Source organism: Ovis aries, chromosome 1, assembly GCF_016772045.2.
Source record: "Ovis aries strain OAR_USU_Benz2616 breed Rambouillet chromosome 1, ARS-UI_Ramb_v3.0, whole genome shotgun sequence".
Classification (NCBI taxonomy): Eukaryota; Metazoa; Chordata; class Mammalia; order Artiodactyla; family Bovidae; genus Ovis; species Ovis aries.
The window spans coordinates 118,172,521-118,186,137 of NC_056054.1; the positions used below are offsets into that span (position 1 = coordinate 118,172,521).

A 13,617-nucleotide genomic window follows, 5' to 3' on the forward strand; every position below is an offset into this window, starting at 1 on the left:
TGGCAATAACTGCAGTGTATAATGGTTAGCAGAAACTAAGTAAGAGGAATTGACTTGATGCAGAAAGTTGGAGATTTTGTTACAATTTTGTTACCTGTGCTAGTTGTAGCTGGACCAAGGAGTAGCTGCCAGATAATTCTATAGCTGCTTATTACTGTACAAAGGGGAATAAGTGTTGTTTGAGTGGGATATAATCATACAAGGGTCAGGTCAAGTGAGAACCGAACTGCTTGCTGGGTTGATGAAACAGCCACACTGGAGGTAGCTTTGTGTCCCAAGTCAAAGGATTGCTACAATTATTCAGTCACAAGGCACTCATTTTCTGTGTTGCTCCAACCTACTTCTTCACTGGTTACAGTGACCAGGCTCCGCTGGCCTGTGGTTTCCTCTGTGGGACTGGAGGACAAGTATTCTCAATAGTGCAAAACTGTACTTGCTCTCCTGTCCTAAACACTGGGCCGGCTGTAGAATGTTGTTTAGGGAATTTGGCTTGTTATAATGCTGTCCTTTTCTGGGCTGAATATCTTGCCATTTAATTATTTTTTTCTATAAAGTATTTACAGTTCATACTTTGCCTCTATTTTCCTACACAAAATTATGTGAGCAGAGACTTGGGCCCAAAGCTTAGTTTGGTCCCAGATTTTCTGAAAACAGAGATAATAAAATAAAGTTGCACTCTTGTGCCTATCTTGAAAGAGAAAGATGATACCCTTGTCTTAGAAGATTCTCTGGAACAGAGAAATGAAACAGGCTTCTTAATCATCACAATGGTCATGAACTTGAGCAAATTCCAGGAGACAGTGAAAGACAGGGAAGTCCGGAGTGCTGCAGTCCATGGGGTTGCAAAGAGACATGACTTAGCAACTGAACAACAATCATCACATCAAAACAAATGCATCTGGAAAGTGTAGCCAGTGAATGTGGTGACCTTGGGAGGCTACACATTTGTTCATTCCACCCATTGCTGTGACTTTGTCCACTGGTCTACTGGAAATCCCTCAGGTCTGAGGTATGGTCTCTTTCACAGCCCCAGGTGCCCCAGGACTACTACAATGGTTAAGGAAGTGTTTGATTTTGGAAGCAGCCAAAACTCATTGACTTAAGCCTAGTGATTGAGAGTAGGTTTCTTTTTGAAAAGTATCATATCATCTTTCTTTTATGAAAAAGTTATTAATGTGCATTCCAAGGTAGTGGATTTTTACAAAAAGAGTTATGCCTATAAAATGCATAACTGGTTAATGCAGCTTTTGTAATAGTTTGCAAAGAGGTCCCTGATAAGTTCCAAAAATAGCACCACTGGAATCATTCTATAACTATTACAACTACTTCAAATGAGATGCCAGAATCACTTCAAATTCCACATGACCTAAACTAAATCACCACATCCACCATAAACTTGGGCTTCCCTGATAGCTCAGTTGGTAAAATATCTGCCTGCAATGCAGGAGACCGCTGTTCAATTCTTGGGTTGGGAAGATCGGCTGGAGAAGGGCTAGGCTACCCACTCCAGTATTCTTGGGCTTCCCTTGTGGCTCAGCTGGTAAAGAATCCACCTGCAATGTGGGAGACCTGGGTTCAATGCCTGGGTTGGGAAGATTGCCTGGAGAAGGGAATGGCTACCCACTCCAGTATTCCAGCCTGGAGAATTCCATGGACAGTAAAGTCGATGGGGGTCACAAAGAGTTGGACATGACTGAGCGACCTTCAGCATAAACTTGGTCCTTTCACCCTGTCTCTGCTGCAGGCATTGGCCCACTGCTCATCCCATCTTCCAGGCCAGAAGTGTGATCATTTTTGGCTCTTCCTCTGCCCTGTCCTAGACTGCCACAGCCACTGTGTTACTGCATATTGTGAATTTTTTCCCATAGGTGATGCTTGACTTTATCTCCCTTTCTCCATCAAACTCTCACTGCCCTCGTTTAAGCCAAGCCCTCAGCATCTCTTACCTGGTCTACTATAATGGTCCACAACTGGTCTCTCTGCATCCAACTCTGATTCCTCTTAAATTCATCTTCCAGGCTGCACTGATGTTCAAATATGCAGATATGACTATGTCTTTTCTCTGCCTAAAACCCTTCATAGTCTCCTTTACATGGACATCACTGGCACAACCTACAGGAAAAATTTAAGTTCCTTAATAGGACATTTGTGGCCCTCTGGCCCTCTGGGCCCTTCCTGTCCCCATAAACCATGCTGTTTCTCACCTCTGGCCCTTTGCTCATGCTATGCCCTCTGCCTGCAATGCTCTTTCCTCTCCTAAAGTTTACTGTGTGTAACTACCTGATATTTGAGGATCATTGCATGTACTATCTCCTCCAGGAAGCTTTCTTCTGCATTTCCATGGATATCTCCAGGTCTTTATAAGTCCTGGATTTTAATTATCTGGAAGGCTTTCCCCTTTGCCCCCATCATTCCTGGCAATCTTTCCTGATTTCCTGAATCTCAGTGCAATCTTTCCTGATCACCATATTTAAAATCAAAACTTCTTGCCCCAGCCCTCCGCATCCCCCATCTTTGCTTCATTTTTCTCTACAGCAGTCTAATATACAATATTAGACATATGCAGAGTACATATATTTAACTTATATGTTTATTTAACTTATACACAGGGTACATCATGCAAAATGCCAGTCTAGATGAATCAGAAGCTGGAATCGAGATAACCAATAACCTCACATATGTAGATGACATTGCCCTAATGGCAGAAAGCAAAGAGGAACTAAAGAGACTCCTGATGAAGGTAAAAGAGAGTAAAAAGGCTGGTTTAAAACTTAACATTAAAAAAACTAAGATCATGGCATCCAGTTCCATTGCTTCATGGCAAGTAGATGGGGAAAAGATGGACAGTAACAGACTTTATTTTCTTGGGCTCCAGAATCACTGGATGGTGACTGCAACCATGCAATTAAAAGATGCTTGCACCTTGGAAGAAAAGCTATGACAAAACTAGACATTAAAAAGGAGAGACATCACTTTTCTGATAAAGGTCCATGTAGTCAAAGCTATGGTTTTTCCAGTAGTCATGTATGGATGTGAGAGTTAGAAAGAAGACTGAGCACTGAGGAATTGATGCTCTCAAAGGGTAGTGCTGGAGAAGACTCTTAAGAATCCCTTGGACTGCAAGGATATCAAACCAGTTAACCCTAAAGGAAACCAACCTGGAGTATTCACTGGAAGGACTGATACTGAAGGTGAAGCTCCAATACTTGGGCTACCTGATGTGAAGAGCTGACTCATTGGAAAAGACCCTGATGCTGGGAAAGATTGAAAGCAAGAGAAGAAAGGGGCGAAAGAGGATGAGATGGCTGGATGGCATCACTGACTCAATGGACATGAGTTTGAGTAAACTCCGGGAGATAGGAAAGGACAGGGAAGCTTGGCATGGTGCAGTCAATGGGATTTCAAAGAGCCGGACATGACTTAGCAACTGAACAACCACAACATATTATATAACTTACTTATCCCTTGGAGAAGGATAGGCAACCCACACCAGTATTCCTGCCTAGAGAATCCCATGGACAGAGGAACCTGGTGGGCTACAGTCCATAGGGTCGCAAAGAGTCAGACATGACTGAAGTGACTGAGCACAGCGCAAGGGACAGAGATGGGACAGGGTTAGAGAGAAAGGAAACAAACAACCACAGGACCCTTGCATGTGAAAGCACTTGGCAGCAACTGTAAGAAGCAGGGACTATTATGTGGTGTTCTTACATGAGGAAAGGGGGAGGAAATAGCAACCTACGCCAGCAGTCTTGCCTGGAAAATCCCCTGGACAGAGGAGCGTGGTGGGTTACAGTCCACATGGCTACAAAAGTGCTGGGCATGACTTAGCGACTGAGCATGGATAAGGAAAAGAGAACTATGCAAAGTCATACAGATGGGAAAGGGGCGGTGCCAGGATTTAAAGCCGAATCTCCTTGACCTCAAACTCTTGCCTTTTCTACTGCATCACACTTGTGGGAACAGCTCCTCTGAGTTTTATATCTCACCTTTCCTTCCTTGAAGTCTTTGGTGTGATGGATGGAGGAAGCACCAAGACTGCCCTCAGAAGTCTTGGATGTCAGTCCCAAGGTGGCTGCTGGCTGACTTAGCAAGTCAGCCTCAGGCTGCTCATGTGTAAAATAGGAAGAAAAATAAGTCCACCTCCTCAATCTCAGGGCTATTCCAAGGATCAGATGAAGTGATGTGATGTGTGAACAACTGCTTTGTAAACTGTAACACACTAGGTCAATATTAATCCTTATCATCTCATTTCCCTCCTTCTCCAACAACCCTTCTCCTCATTGTGATAAACACAGTGTTTTTGTTTTAGACAATCAGCCATTGACCTGAAGCTCACAGCTAATGGACTCGCCAATGGAGCTGATAATGAACACATCGATTACTGCAACCTTCATGCTTTCTGAATCCCATTTCTAGAATAAAGACGCAAATCTCAATCAAACAAGCTTATGTGAAGCATTTCATTTAAATAACCAGTCCCTGGGTTTAAGTACAGGCCTCCACCCAGACCCAGCTAGTTTTCCCAGTGTCCATGAGGGCCAGAGCAACCTCTCTGAAGGACCCTTGCTTTGTTCTCATGGAAGCCCTGTGGTCACCAAGTGGATGTGGGCAGGGGCAGCAGCATTCTTCAAGGCAGGGAGTGGGCAGGTGTGCAGGGCACAGTTGATACTAACACCCTCTGATGGAGACTGGAATGGGAATCAGAGAACCACACACGAGATGATGGTTTCATGCCTGTATAGCTGCCAGGGAAGGCTCTGAGATCCTGGATGGTTCTAAACTGACTCCCCTCTCCCAAAGAGCACCCTCCCAGGCTACCCAGGTTCTTCCTTGGGCTCTGGTTCTGTCCAGCAACTAAAGGGTTAGTGTAGGCATGGCAGAGGACAAGTTCCGCCGCTGAGCCGCAGTCGTGGTCATGTCACAGGCCATGTTCTGAGAGTCTCTGGCCTAACCACCATCACAAGCCTGGTCTTAAAGGAAGTCTGACCGCTGTGTAAACTTTACTGCATTTAGAAGGCGGAAAAGAGGCCCCTACCTTGTCTCTTTATGTCGTGGTCTGAACCTATGGAGTTACCAGTCAGGAATGTGGGAAGTTTAAAGAGCACACCGGGGTTTCTTAGAATTCAGCTTCTTTTCTCCCGACTGTGCTAAGAGCCTTGTGCCCACGTCCCAGGAAACCTGCTCTGTATCACTTCTGGCACATGCAGCACCCAGAATCTTTCCTCCCCACGGCCCACTGCAGAAGAGGCTCTGAAACAGCAGTCCAAGGCAGGTGGGGAGGCTGAGAGGGAGAGGACGGAGACACGCCCCTTTGGAAAGAGTTGGTGGGGACAGGGCTCAGCACTGGGAGAGGGCTGAGGTGGGGGTGGGGTGAAGCCAGCACCCTGTGTCACCCAGGGGAGTCATGAAGTCCATGGGCCCTTGGCTCACTCAGGCACCAGTCCCAGCCCGGGTGCTGGCACATATACTGATTCTCAGATGGTCTGCACCATGATTACAGAGTAAGTTTTAAAATTAGGTTTTTCCTCATTCTGCTCTGTTTATGTCAGACTCTTGAGAAGCCTGTAAATACCACCCTCCCACCTCCCCCTTCCTTCCTGACCACATCCTTTTCTTTCTGGCACACAGGGAGGCATTTTTCCCCCCACAGCAGAAAGGACAATTTCCAGTGTTTTTAGAGTCATCAGTGTTGGGCAAGACTCCACGTTTGAGTGAAAGGCTTCTTTGGTAAGTCACCCTCACGTTCTGTTTAGACTGGGTGTCTCTACCACTGGAGACACCTTTTAGTATGTACTTATCCTTCACCACTGGGAGGTCTGTTACCATCTCGAAGCCCCTGTCTCAGAGGCCTCTGCTGGGCTGTCTTATTTGATAGCCCTGAGGTCTTGGATCAGTGGCCAGTTTTCTGGGTCATGTCTGGGGATGGTTTGTCTCTGACTCTCATTCTGAGTTTCTTGGAGCAAAGTCCTTCCCCCGCAGAGCGAGAGTGAGCTACAGGCCGGGGTAGCTTTACCCATGGAGCATCCTCACATACGCCTGTGGGGTGGGAATGATGAGCTACGGCCACTACAGAGCTGACCAGGCCCTGGCACATGAGGGTCTGTATCTACCCTCAAAGGGCTCACAGCCAGCCTGAGGTGACAGACCATACCTCCTGATGAGTTGGAGACCAGAATTCACCTTTTCTCTCTATGTGCGTGGCCCCCATCCTGTTCCTCATCATTTTTCCTCTCACTGGGATGCTGCAATGCTGGGCCCCAGCTCTAAACTTGCCCTACCCTGACAAGCCACAGACGTGGTTTTTAAGAAATGTAAATCAGGTCATGCCTCACTTCTCTGAAAACTCCTACGATGGTATCCCTTGCACTTAACATCCACAATGCATTATTTTCCCCCTGTCAGTTCTCCAGCCTCATCTCCACTGCCTCCCCGGCTCCTTACACTCCACCAACACTGGCTGTCTTCACCCTGGAAAAAAACACCTTCCCACCTCTGGGCCTTGGGACTTGCTGTTCTCTTTGCCCAGAGCTCCCTTCTCCCAGTTCTTTCAATGCTTGACTCCTCTTCATCCTCAATTTGCAGTTACAATTCACCTCCTGAGAGGGAGTGAACAACAGAGTGTGAACTTCCATGTGCTGCATCTGCAGCAGAGGGGGATGAGATGGGGAAGGCTCTTCAAGAGACCAGGGAGACAGGCCTGATATGGTAGCCAAAGGAATGCAAAGGGATTGGATGAAGAAGCATTGGGACAAGTGTCCTGGGGCTTCTGGCTTGGTGCTGAGTGCCCTCCTCCTGACAGTCAGCACTGCCCATGGGCCTGGCTCCCCAGGCAGTGGGAGAGGCCATAGGAGATGGGTGGTGGTGGGTGCACAATTGGGGCATGGCATCCCCTGAGGCAGACAGATAGTGGGCAGAGGAAGAGGGAAAGTGGACGTGTGGTTTTTCTTCTTCTTATTTTGGAATTCTGCCACTACAGGTAGAATCTTAGTTAAAATTTAAAAAAGATATTGTTGGGTGGAGACCATCAAAATGTTAAAAGTATGATGATAAGGTTATGGGTATTCCCTTTTATTTTTATTTTGTATGTTTTCTCATATAAAAGGGAGCTTCCCTGGTAGCTCAGTTGGTAAAGAATCTGCCTGCAGTACAGGAGACCTGGGTTTGATCCCTGGGTCAGCAACCAGCCCCTGGAGAAGGAAATGGCAACCCACTCTAGTATCCTTACCTGGAAAATCCCATGGACAGTGGAGTCTGGCAGGCTGCAGTCCATGGGTTGCAAAGAGTTTGGCATGACTGAGTGACTAACACTGGGTCACTGGGCTTATATAAAAAATAATTAATGTGTATCTATTCTGCAATCAGAAGTGATGAGATGCTTCACAGCATTGCATATCATGAGCATGATGCATTTGGGGAGAAAAAAGAGGAAGAGGAGTGGCAACATAATGTAAGATGAATTGAGCTGGGCAGGCGAGTGGCGACTGGAGGCGACACGGGGAGGCAGCTGGTGCGGCTGACACTGACCTGTGTGTAGCTCTGGACAGCGCTTCCTGACGCACCACACAGCCTTGGGCAGACAGCTAGGCTTCTCAGGTTTTCAGTTTCCAACAAGGATGGGAATAATAATAAAACCTATCTTACATGTTGCTTTTAGAAATAAATGAGAATGCTTTGCAAAGCAATCTCTTTAGTGCCTGGCACAGAGTAGGTGCTTCATGTATGAAAACTGTAATTATGGACACAGCTCATTTAGGGAGAATGTTGACTGGCTGGGACCCAAGCATCCTCAAAGGGTAAGAGGTATTTGCTCCTTTTATGCAGGTAATGTGGCTACCTAAGTATATCCCCTCCATCCCAGCTATGGCTTTTCCAGTAGTCATGTATGGATGTGAGAGTTGGACCATAAAGAAAGCTGTGAAAGTCGCTCAGTCATGTTCAACTCTTTGCAACCCCTCTTGGAATTCTCCAGGCCAGAATACTGGAGTGGGTAGCCTTTCCCTTCTCCAGGGGATCTTCCCAACCCAAGGATTGAACCCAGGTCTCCCGCATTGCAGGAAGATGCTTTACCAGCTGAGCTACAAGGGAAGCCCAAGAATACTGGAGTGAGTAGCCTATCCCTTCTCCAGAGGATCTTCCCAACAAAGGAAATCAAACTGGGGTCTCCTGCGTTGCAGGTGGATTCTTTACCAACTGAACTATCAAGGAAAGCTGAGTGCTGAAGAATTGATGCTTTTGAACTGTGGTGTTTAAAAAGACTCTTGATTCATGTTGATGTATCGCAAAACCAATACAATATTGTAAAGTAATTAGCCTCCAATTAAAATAAGTACATTTAAATTAAAAAAAAAAAGACTCTTGAGAGTCTCTTTGACAGCAGGAGATCAAACCAGTCAATCCTAAAGGAAATCAACCTTGAATATTCATTGGAAGGACTGATGCTGATGCTGAAGCTCCAATACTTTGGCCACTTGATGAGAAGAACTGACTCATTGGAAAAGACCCTGATGCTGTAAAGGATTGAAGGCAGGAGGAGAAGGGGCCAAGAGAGGATGAGAAGGGGCCAACAGAGGATGAGATGGTTGGAGGGCATCACCAACTCGATGTACATGAGTTTGAGACAGCTCCAGGAGCTGTGATGGACAGGGAAGCCTGATGTGCTGCATTCCATGGGGTTGCAAAGTGTTGGACATGACTGAGCAACTGAACTGAATTGAACTTTCTTCTCAACATTGAGTCAGACTTTGTGGTTAACACAGAGGACCAAGGACACCAACACCGTCAAATTTTGCATACAATTTCACGGGAGAAGGGTTTTCAATTTTAAAATACCTCTTTTGGAAGTTACTAGCCTGGTGAGAGACTACCCTCTCATGCTCTTCTGGGATGACTTGTGGGGCTCCTTCTCCAATACGAGCCCTTTCATCTTCAATTTCTTTATCTATAAAACTGACAGAATGAAACAAACAGCCTCATGAATAAGCTCCTATGCTCTTTGACCAAAGACCTCAGTCCTTGTGCTGATGGCCAGTAGGGTTTGCAGGGCCACAGAGGAAGAAGCTCTGGTTTCAGAAGAGAAATGTCATGGGTACTTCCCAAGGACAGGGAATAGCACTGTTCCAGAACACAAGATCCCACACAAATTGTTCTCCCTGAGGTCCAGGAACACTGGGGACTTACGGTGGCTTCCCTTCATTCACACTCCACTCCAGGGTCTGACATCATCCTGACTGAGGTTCCCGCACCGCCTGCAGCTGGGGAGCCACTGCAGTTCTTGAGCCCCGATGGGCGTCTCTGACTTGCCAGTTGTCAGGCTTCTAACCTGCGCCTTGGTGATGGAAGGAGACATCATACTTGCCTTCACATGGCCTGGATCCCAGCCCCAAGCCAGGCCTCCCCTACAGTTCCCAGTGGAGCCTAGAATCTGGGAGCTTTGTGATGACGAAAGGCCTTTCACAGTGTGAATATCCAATCTCTTTCTTTCTTTGCATTTTTCCTCTTCTTTCTTGTTCCTGACTGGGAGGAGGTGTGGTTTGCTTCTTTCTTTTTTTTTTTTTTTGTTATTCAAGTAGGATTCCTAGTACGGAACCTTCTGTTGATCCTGGGGGTGGACATATTGAAGTCCTCCCATTTACTCCATCTCAGAGAGCTGACACCATCTGGCCCTGTGTGCTCGGCAGTCTCATTGACTCTTTTACCCCAGAATATATGCAGCTTTAACTGTTATTTATACAGATATGGCTAGTTTTCTGGGGGCTGAATCTGATGGTGGCACATATGTATGATGAAGGCAATAAGAGGAAGGTTGGCTGGGAGCCCTGGGCAGCCCGGAGGAGGAGACAGACACTCTGCCACCCCAGTCTGTCATCTGCACCTAACACGGATGGGGGCTGAGGCTAGAACTCAGAAGTCTTCCTGTCTGTTGGCCTGGACAGCAGTTATTATTTCTAGATTTCCATCTAATTTGAGGACTATTAAAGGGGAAAAATTCTTCAAGATCAAGGAGATATGGGTAATGACACAACTGCCAAATCTTCCCCGAGATGAACAGGAAGTCCCTAGACATTTACCATCTGAGTGAATGAATGAACCAGAGCAGGACTCCTGGGCACAAGTCTCTGCAGGCTTGCAGGGGCGCCACCCACCCTCTTGTGTCAGGGAGCATCCTTACCTTTCTCCTTGGACCAGAGCTGTTCAAGGCTCATTGATCCCAGCCTGGGAGAGGGGAAATGTTGCCCTCTTCCTCTCTTGCCCACCCCATCAGCTGGCCTCAAGGAACATCCCACAGAGCTCTGGATGCTTTGGGAGACTAGAGTTAGGGAGGCAGGTAGAGAGGCTAACAGACTCTGGTCTGTGCCACTGAGCCAAGGCTGGGGCTCAAGAGTGGCCTGAGGGGTGGGGGGCCAATGCAGGGTTTTGGGGGGTGGGCTCCTTGGCCTCAGTGGTCTAGAGGTTAAACTCTGGAAACTGGGAAACAAAGTCAAAGTTAAAAATACATTAATTGGAGCAAGAGCAAGACCAGAAGAATCAGACTGAGCAAAACAGCCATGCTGACAATGCTGAGAAGATCAAGGCAGACAGAGGGGAGACTCTCAGAAGTCAGGTATTATTAATACCGCTATTACTCATAAGAGCTGGAGGCTTACTGTGTGCCAAGCAAATCTACTAAATGCCTGACACATCAGCTTCAAAGGAGGCACTGCTACTCCCTCCACCTTTTTTTCTCCCCACTTAAAGGAAGTTAAATCACTTGGCAAAGTCACAAAGCAAGTAGGCGGCTGAGCTGGTGTGAACCTATCTCTCTAGCACCTGTGCCCATCTTTTGCCTGGAACCAAAGGTATTGACCACCGTTTCCTAGCCTGATTGCTTGAGTAGTCCCCACACACTGGTTCCCTGTACAGGTGGCACTATAGTGACACTGCAGGTCCCCAGGGGAGGCCTGATGGCAGAAGGACAGGACTGCTGGCTGCTGCCACTGGCTGCTGGGACCAGTCCTCTCTCCCCAGCACTGGGCCAGGTGCAGCTGCAAGCCACATTGGCAGAACATGGATACGCCTGTTCCCCTTCTCCAGCTGCCAAATCCTTCCACTGCTTCTTCAGGGAGCTCCTATATTCTGCCAAATAATGGCCAAGGTATTATTAGTAGCTGAGTTGGTAAAGAATCTGCCTGCAATGCAGGAGACCTAGGTTCAATCCCTGGGTCGGGAAGAGCCCCTGGAGAAGGCAATGGCAACCCACTCTAGTACTCTTGCCTGGAGAATTCCATGCACAGAGGAGTCTGGCAGGCTGCAGTCCATGGCATCACAAAGAGTTGGACATGACTGTGTGACTTCCTTTCACTTTCAGTGGCAAAGGAGGCAGAGGGAAGGGTCAGGTTCACCAGGCTAAGCTGAGGAGAGAGGCAGACACAGAGACGCAGAATGGACCAGGCTGAGGATGGAGGTGGAGGCGTGTAGCCGCACAGGCTTTGAAAATCACAGTTGACTGTTTTCATTAGCTTTCCACTGTGTGTTCATCCCAGGCCACATTTCACCGCACGCTGAGCAGGGCAGCAGATGTGGGGAGCTACTAGCAGCAGCTAAGCTGGGGGCAGACCATGAGGATGCTGGCAGCTCTGTGTGTGTTCTGGTGACAAAGCCATGAAGAGGACTCATTAGACAGGTGCCTGCTTAGCACACGGAAGGAGCAGCCATGTGCAGGGAGTTGAGATCCGCACATGCGCAGGCACAGAGGGCTCCGTGCGGGGCATCTCGGTGTTTCCCAGTGCAGCATGTCCGGGTGGGACGCCCCTCTGGGCTCCGTGCGGGACATCTCGGTGCTTACCAGTGTGGCATGTCCGGGGGGGACACCCCTCTGGGCTCTATGTGGGGCATCTTGGTGTTTCCCAGTGTGGCATGTCTGGGTGGGATGCCCCTCTCGGTTCCAACGGAGGTAAGTGCTTCACACACTTGTCCTCACATGCTTGTCCTCACTGTATCTGAATCACTACCAGGTGCTTTCTGTTAGGCTGACCAAAAAGTTCGTTTGGGCTTTTCTGTTAAATGTGACAGAAAAACCCAAACAAACTTTCTGGCCAACCCAATATTATTGCCATCCTATCTTGCAAAGGGGGAAACAGATGCAGAAAGATTAAGAGGTGCCCAGGATCACATGACTAGTAACCACGGGGCCAGGATTCACACCCAAGCAGTTCTCTCCATGGCCCAGATTCAGGCACTTGGCTCTTCAGAGACAGAGAAAAATACCTTTTCTTGAGCACCTCCTATGCTTTAGGCAGCATACTAGGTCCTTGGCCAACTAGTCCAGGTTTCATAACTGTCCTTGTGAGGGAGGCAAAGCCCTGACTTGGAAATGCAGCAACTTAGATTGACAGAAGTTGGTAACTTATCTACATTCTCCTGGCTAGTAACTACAGAGCTGAGATTTAGCCCAAGAGCAATGCCTTGATGCCGTGCTCTTTCCCCTAACATGGGACAGAGTGTGGTGTGCCTCCTACATGGCCATATAGTGTTTCCAATTTTAAGAAGTTACACTACAACAGGCCCTCGGCATCCAAAGGTTCTGCATCCACAGATTCAACCAACAGTGCATTGAAAATATTGGGAAAAATATTTCAGAAAGTTCCAAGAAGCAAACTTAAATTTGCCATTGTTGTTGTTCATCAGTATTGTCTGACTCTTTGCAACCCCATGGACTGCAGCATGCCAGGCTTCCCTGTCCTTAACCATCTCCTGGAGTTTGCTCAAACTCATATCCATTGAGTCGGTGATGCCATCCAACCATTTCATCCTCAGTCATTCCCATCTCCTCCTGCCAACTATCTACATAGCACTTGGAGAAGGAAATGGCAGCCCACTCCAGTATTCTTGCCTGGAAAATTCCATGGACAGAGGAGCCTGGTAGGCTACAGTCCATGGGGTCGCAAAGAGTCGGACATGACTGAGTGACTTCACTTCACTTCTACATCATATTTACAACTATTTACACGCTCATATTGTGTTAGGTATTATACCTAGGTATAAGTAACCTAGAGATGATTTAAAGTATATGGGAAGACTTCCCTGGTAGTCCAGTGGTTAAGACTCCATGCTTCCAATGTAGGGGGTACAGGTTCGATCCCTAGTCGGGGAACTAAGATTCCATATGCCATGGAGTGTGGCCAAAAAAATAAAAATAAATAAATAAAGTATATGGGAGAATGTGTATAGGCTATATGAAAACACTATGCCATTTTATATAATGGACTTGGACATTCCCAGATTCTGGTATACTCCAGGGGTCCTGGGACCAATATCCTGTGAATACTGAGGGACAACTGTATTTATTGACAGGGCTTTGCTCATTGATTGTTTAATTCCTTTAACATGTAATTTTTGAAGTCCTTCTGTGCCCAAGGCAATATGGGGGAGGGAACCAAAGCTGGCTGTAGTCTGGTTCCCAGTGGGTATGGTGACCGGGATGTGAGGAGGAAGGAGGAAGGTGAGGAGTGCTGCTCAACCAGAGAACATTTTGGGGTGTCGGGGATGGCAGAGGGCACTTGTTCTTGGTACTTTATTCTTGATGTTTCTGTAAGTGGGATTGTTTCCTGATTTCCTGTTCTGATCATTCATTATTAG

At 47.3% G+C, this 13,617-nt stretch overlaps 1 protein-coding gene across 1 annotated transcript in view; it reads right to left on the reverse strand.

Annotated features, from left to right (window-relative positions):
• Positions 1 to 13,617, reverse strand: part of FAM78B (family with sequence similarity 78 member B) — a 99,908-nt gene that overhangs the window by 9,453 nt on the left and 76,838 nt on the right. The window lies entirely within an intron of this gene.